Consider the following 6,875-nt stretch of genomic DNA (forward strand, 5'->3'; position numbering starts at 1 on the left):
ATCTATCTATCTATCTATCTATCTATCTATCTATCTATCTATCTATCATCTATATCTGGTGAAGAACAGTGCAGTCCCCGTGTACGCTCCTTCAGTCACTGTGAGCTCCTATGATCTTTCCTCATATAGAGAGCCTTGTTTTTTTGGTGTCCTCCAACACCCTGGCTCTAATGCTTTTGTGGAGCCTATAGTCTTGGCAACAGCATGGGATGTTGCCAAGCTGGCAGCCAGCTGGACGAGCAGTCCTATTTTAAAATTCCTATCTACCCTCATTTATATAACCTACGACTTAGCTTCCCTGCACCTGGATTCCCTCATTTAACACAGGAAATCCTGGCCCCTTTAAAAACTTTCATTTCATTTACAGAAGAAACATTTCTAATTTCTATCATTGTTCAACTTTACCCACATATGTTGGGACACCGCCACACACAGCACAAAGAGAAACTAGTGAACTCAAACTCACCTCCCAAGGAAACCCAGCGGTGCCTTCTCTTCAAGAGCGAAATAATGATGTCATCACTTCTAATCTCAGCCCTGAACCCACATTTATTCGCATCATTTTACATCTGGAATAGGAAGGGCCTCCCAAAAACCAGAATGAAAAGTATCTGAATGGACAACTCCCGGGGGGATACGAGTTTTGGAAGTCTTTTTGAAAGTTTATAATAAAAAAGGGTTGCTTTTAGAATAAGGCTAATATTTGGTATGCCTTCATATTTCAAGTCCTATAAGAAACTTCACGTGAAAGCTTGAAACAGTCAATTATAACAAAACCCTTTGTTACTGAATGATACAGGTAGAACAAGGGACTTTAAACTTGATCTGGTCCTTGTTTGGGACTTGTACAGGAAGCAGATTTCCACAGTTCTGAGAAACATTTATTCTAAATTCTGCCTAACAAAGATTTAAGAAAGAGAAGAAAGCGACTTGATCTATGTGGCAGAATGTGGTGCTCAGCCAGGCCATAGGCTGGCATCTTGGGAAGGTGAAAACCAGTCTGGAGATGTTTGGGAAGCTCAGTACACAGAAACTTGACCAGTGTTCCTTTTCTCACCTCACATCCTTCCTTTCAAAATAATTAAGCCCTAACTAAGATCAAAATAACTTCTGAACAAAACAGATGTAGTAACTGTGGGGAGAGAAGGAAGCTGTACTTCAGGGACTGAAGCCCTGCAGAGACCTTCCTTCCTCCTGACACTGACAACATGAAACTAAATGTCCACACTATCTGATGGTATCAAGAGCCCAAACAGATACAGAGAGTACAAATATGACCTGGCAAATGTCACCTTCCCAGAGCTGCTCCAGAGCCTGTCTGCACCACAGAAGTCCAGGGGAGTCCATGAGGTAAGATCATTCTCAGTTGTATCATGGAGAGTTTCATTAAAGCTGAAGTCTCTCTCTGACTAAACTTGGGAGTAGGTGAGAGGCTCTGTGGAGACTTGGGTCTTCCACTTTCCTTCACACACTGACAAGACTGGTCCTTTGCTTCAGAAAGATCAGAGAGGCATTTTCTGGACATAGAAAAATAGAACAGAAATGCTGAAGCATTGCTAAAAGGCTGGAGGACCATGAGAGAGCTCTGGGTGGATTTTCCCTAAGGTTACTTTAATAAAGGAATCAATGAGATAGAGAAGATTTTTCAGGTGACTATCAAAGATTTCAGCATTGTGACTTCAATGGTGTCACTAGGATTTATAAACTTTGTCTTTTTCACTTTTGATAAACTTCCACTTTTCAAATACTGATACATGTTTTCTTTTACAATTACTTTATAACCCCTAAATTGAAAGTATTCATTCTATATCATCCTTAAAATCTCTCATTACCAGACCACAGAAGAGGACAAGGCAGCCATTCCTGATGAGACCTAATTGACTAGGATCAGAAGGAAAAGAAGTCCTCCCCTATCAGTGGACTTGGGGAGGGGCATGCATGCAGAGGGTGGAGGAAGGGAGGGATTGGGACAGGAGGAGGGAGGGAACCACGGGGGGGGGGAATACAAAGTGAGTAAAGTGTAATTAATAAAGAAAAATAAAATAAAATAAAAATAAAAAAACCTCTCAATTCTATCAGGTGATATTTTACATACCTATATCAACTTCAGTCGTTGCATGCTTGGCGGATGCATAGAAGTATAAACCAAGTGTAACAGTTACCGTTATCATCTTGAGAATTCCTGCTTTATAGGATCCAGGCTGTGAACTAGTACACCCTGGAACATCTCATCTTAACTTTATCTCAGCAGTAAGCAGCAAAAACAATGCATTAATATAAAAATACATAATGTTGATGATAGGATTGTTTTTATTTGTATTGCTTTTTGTTCTGTTTTGGGAGAATTCTAGGATTTTCTTGGGATGTGGTTCAGACAGAGTCTTGTTATGTGACCATGGCGACTGTCCTGAAACTTACTATGCAGCCCAGGCTGGTAATGAATTCATAGTAATCCTCCTGTCTCACCCTTCTTCAAGTGCTGGGATGAGATGCGAACCACCATTCATGACAAAATTTATTGAAATGATTGTCTGTATACTAGGTGTGCAAGAGGGGTAGAGGCAAAGAAAGGTTGCAGGTTTGAAGAACTGCCCAATAGGAATGTTAGGAATGTTAACAAAATCAAATAGAACATTCAGGAAGACATTCGAGTTGGTAAACTTTTCACTTTACTTCAATGTATGCTGAGATTCAAAATACATGGACTGTATATACATTTGTGCATATAATTTAATTTTACTAATATGGAAATCAGGAGAGTAAATCTGTTTGGTCATTTCAAATATTTTTTTATCTTCTCCCACAGTTATCACTTAAAGTACAAGATGTCTCATAAAGACAACAAGAAGAAAAGTAGAACTCTTTATATTTAAAAAGAAAATCTGTTTCATTCCACGTGTGAAGGCTGTCTTTTATATGCTAGAAACACTTTATGACATAAAACATATTTTACAGGTACATATCATTTCTGTTACTTTCCCCAAACTCTTTGCAAGATCCCCAAATTCCTGCTGATGAAGTTAAAAATGGTTTTGAATATGATTGAAATTACAATATTCTTCTAACTGGACTTGGCATTGTAGCAAATCTTTCTGTTTTTGTGAGGTATATATGCACTTTTGTGGGCTCTGGGAAGAAAGCTGTACACCTTATCCTCATCCACTTGGCTTTGAAAAATATTGTTATGCTTTTTTCTAAAGGAATGCCAACGACAAAGGCAGCTTTAGGTCTGAGGCACTTCCTTGGTGATCTGGGCTGTCACATTACTGTTTATCTAGAAAGAATGGCCCGGGGCCTCTCCATCTGCACCAGCAGTCTCCTCACAGTGGTCCAGACCATCATCATGAGCCCCAGAGCCTCCTGTTGGGGGAGGCTCAGACTCAGGTCTACAGGACATGTGCTTCTCTCACTGATCTTCTTTTGGATTTTCAATTCTGTGATCAGCATGAACTTTCTCTTTTCCTTCAGAGACAAAGGTACAAACACATTGCCACTGCCTAAGAATAGCGAATATTGTTATTTCAAAAAAGAAAATCAGAAAATAAACAATGTTTTTCTCACCCTTATGGTCCTGAGAGATGCAGTGTTCCAGGGTGCCATGGGAGGGGCCAGTGGCTACATGATATTTCTTCTCCACAAGCACCACCAGCATGTCCTCTACCTTCAGAACTCCAAGCTTCTCTACAGAACTCTCCCTTGAGCTGAGAGCTGCTCAACGTGTCCTCCTTCTCATGCTCTGTTTTGTTTTCTTCTATTGGGCTGATTGTGTTGTTTCTTTATATTTATCTTCCTCTTTAAAGAACGACTCCTTAACAATTCACTTTCAAGAATTTCTGACCCTTGGTTATGCAGTTCTCAGCCTATTTGTGCTGATTCACACGGATACACAACTGACAGAATGTTGTCATGTTCAATAATATTTGAAAAGCCATGCTCACTCAAGATAGAGTAAAAAGTATGCAAAGAAATTGTTCCATATAGGTTGAGCTGAGTTAACCAGTTTACTGTAGATTAGGAACTTTGGTCTTGTTGGAGGAACTGGTCACCAGGAGTGCACTTGGAGGTTTCAAGAGACTCCATGTCATATGGTTGATTATCAACAAACTTGTTTTTTGAGAATTATAACAACAACAAAATGCTGTGTACCACAGTGTTTATTATTTTATAGAGATAAACTAGAAAGGCAGGGTGGGGTGTTTGGCTAATTTAAAATGTTTAAAATATTCCACTGTGTAAAAATACCACAATTTCTGTATCCATTCCTCCGTTGATGGACATCTGGGTTGTTTCCAGGTTCTGACTATCATAAATAAAGCTGTTACAAACATGGTGGAGCAAATGTCCTTATTGTGTACTTGAGCAAATTTTGGGTATATACCTAGCAGTGGTATAGCTGGGCCTTGAGGAAGCGCTATTCCTAATTGTCTGAGTAAGCACCAGATTGACTTCCAAAGCGGTTGTACCAGTTTACATTCCCATCAGCAGTGGAGGAGGGTTCCCCTTTCTCCACAACCTCTCTAGCATGTGTTGTCACTTGAATTTTTCATCTTGGCCATTCTGATGTGTGTAAGGTGAAATCTCAGGGTTGTTTTGATTTGTAGTTCCCTAATGGCTAATGAGGTTGAGCATTTCTTTGTGTTTCTCTGCCATTTGATATCCCTCTATCGAGAATTCTCTGTTTAGCTCTGTTTCCCATTTTTTAATTGGATTACTTGGTTTGTTGCTTTTCAGCTTCTTTAGTTCTTTATATTACTCAGCAATCAAAAATGAGGAAATCATGAAATTTGCAGGCAAATGGTGGGATCTAGAAAAGATCATTCTGAGTGAAGTATCCCAGAAGGAGAAAGACAAACATGGTATATAGTAGCTTTTATAAACCTACAAGATATGATAAACATAATGAAGTCTATACACCTAAAGAAGATAAACAAGAAATCGAACACGGGGTAAGATGATCAATCCTCACTTAGAAAGACAAATGGGATGTGCTTTGGACGTATGACAGGAGTCTACCACAGAAGGAATCTGGAATACTCTACCTAGCAGCATTTCAAAACAGATACTAAGACTCATAACCAAACCTTTGGCAGAAGGGGAGTTAGTATGACATGGAAAGGATAGGAGCTCCACAAGGACCAACTATATTTGGACACAGGGTTTATTTCTGAAACTGTATCTCCAACCAAGGACCATGTATGGATATAACCTAGAACCTCTTCACGGACGAAGCCCGTGGTAGCTCAATAACCAATTGGTTTCCCATAGTAAGGGAAACAGGGACCATTTCTGACAGGAACTCAATGGCAGGCTCTTTGACCTCCCCAACCCCCAAGGGAGGAGCAGTCCTGCTAGGCCACAGAGGAGGACTTTGCAGCCAGCCCTGAAGAGACCTGATAAAACAGGATCAGATGAAAGGGGAGGAGGTCCTCCCCAATCCGTGGACTTGGAAAGGGGCAGGGAGGGTGGGTGGGATTGGGAGGGAATAAGGGAGTGGGATACAGCTGGGATACAGAGTTAATAAAATGTAACTAATAATAATAATAATAATAATAATAATAATAATAATAATAATAAATAAATGTCTGAAAGAAAGAGTCCTATGTAGTAGGTGCACTGGATCCACTGTCCTTTTCATCCAGACCTGAGAGGGAGAGGACACGTGACTCTAAATGATCTCCAGCTGGGGTATGTGGTGTACCTACTCTCTGAAATCTCCCATCACATTAGCATTTCTCCTCACACCAGTTGGGAATTTTAATCTTTTATTTCTTCCTGGTATTCCTAAGACTTTATTATTATTGTTGTTATTATTATTATTGTTACTATTTTATTATTATATTATCATTATTATTTGCAGACAGATTTTCTCTGTGTATCTATTGATGCCCTAGAATTCACTCTGTATACCAGGCTGGCCTCAAACTCAGAAATCCAATGGCCTCTGACTCCTAAGAGAGCTCATTAAGTCTACGAGCCACTATTGCTCTTTAAAGAGAATGACTATTGCCTTCTTTGTTATGAATCATTTTTTTAAAAAAATATTTCTTCCTGTTTCTCAACCTAGATCCAAAATAAGAACAAAATATGTGTATTTTCACAGAGAGCTGAGTGAAAAACAGACAGAAGGACACATAGTAACACTAATACTTTTAGAAAATGATTTGTTTTTAAGATAATTTTTTATTAATTCTTTTGGATTTCACATTATGCACCCCAATCTCACTGATTTCCCAGTCCTTACATAGCCACACCCTCCTTATAAACTCATCCTCACAAGAAAATAAAACATTTAGAAATAAAATTTAAAAAACATCTCAACAACACCTCTGGGCCTGATCTGCTCCTCTATCAATTCAAGCCTTCTCTCATACCCATCATTGCTGTTGGTTCTCAAGTTCTGCCATAAATGTACCACTCTGGTCCTCCATCTTTTCTTCAGTCTCCATCACATATTTCTTCATCATAGTAGTATTGTATAACACACCATATACTCTTTTGCCCAAACAGCTTTACTTTAAATGCTGTGAGTCATTGGTCTGGTTCAAGGCCTTTGGTATCTGCTACACCATCAATACAACATCACTGAGACTCCTGTCTGTTATCCGGCATTTGCCTAGTGTCATGGAGATCCTGTGGTCATGGCCTCTGGTGGCACAACCATATCTAATGGGAGCGGCGAAAGTCATAAAGCCAGCACAGGTGCTTGACAAAGATCCAGCAAAGCCAAACCTATGTGACACATAGAGATCACAACTCTTTCGGTTGTGATCTCTATGTGTCACATGCTTGGGATCTTTTATTATTTGTACAACTTGGCAATATTGGATTGATAGAAATTTTCTTATGAATCATTTATGCTTCCTCCCAGGAGTACT

At 39.4% G+C, this 6,875-nt stretch overlaps 1 pseudogene; it reads left to right on the forward strand.

Moving 5' to 3' along the window:
• The first annotated feature begins 3,014 nt into the window (after positions 1-3,014).
• Positions 3,015-3,917, forward strand: LOC129668842 (vomeronasal type-1 receptor 4-like; annotated as a pseudogene).
• The last annotated feature ends 2,958 nt before the right edge of the window (positions 3,918-6,875 follow it).

The sequence above is a fragment of the Psammomys obesus genome, unplaced genomic scaffold, assembly GCF_907164565.1.
Source record: "Psammomys obesus unplaced genomic scaffold, mPsaObe1.curated_primary_1811, whole genome shotgun sequence".
Lineage (NCBI taxonomy): Eukaryota > Metazoa > Chordata > Mammalia > Rodentia > Muridae > Psammomys > Psammomys obesus.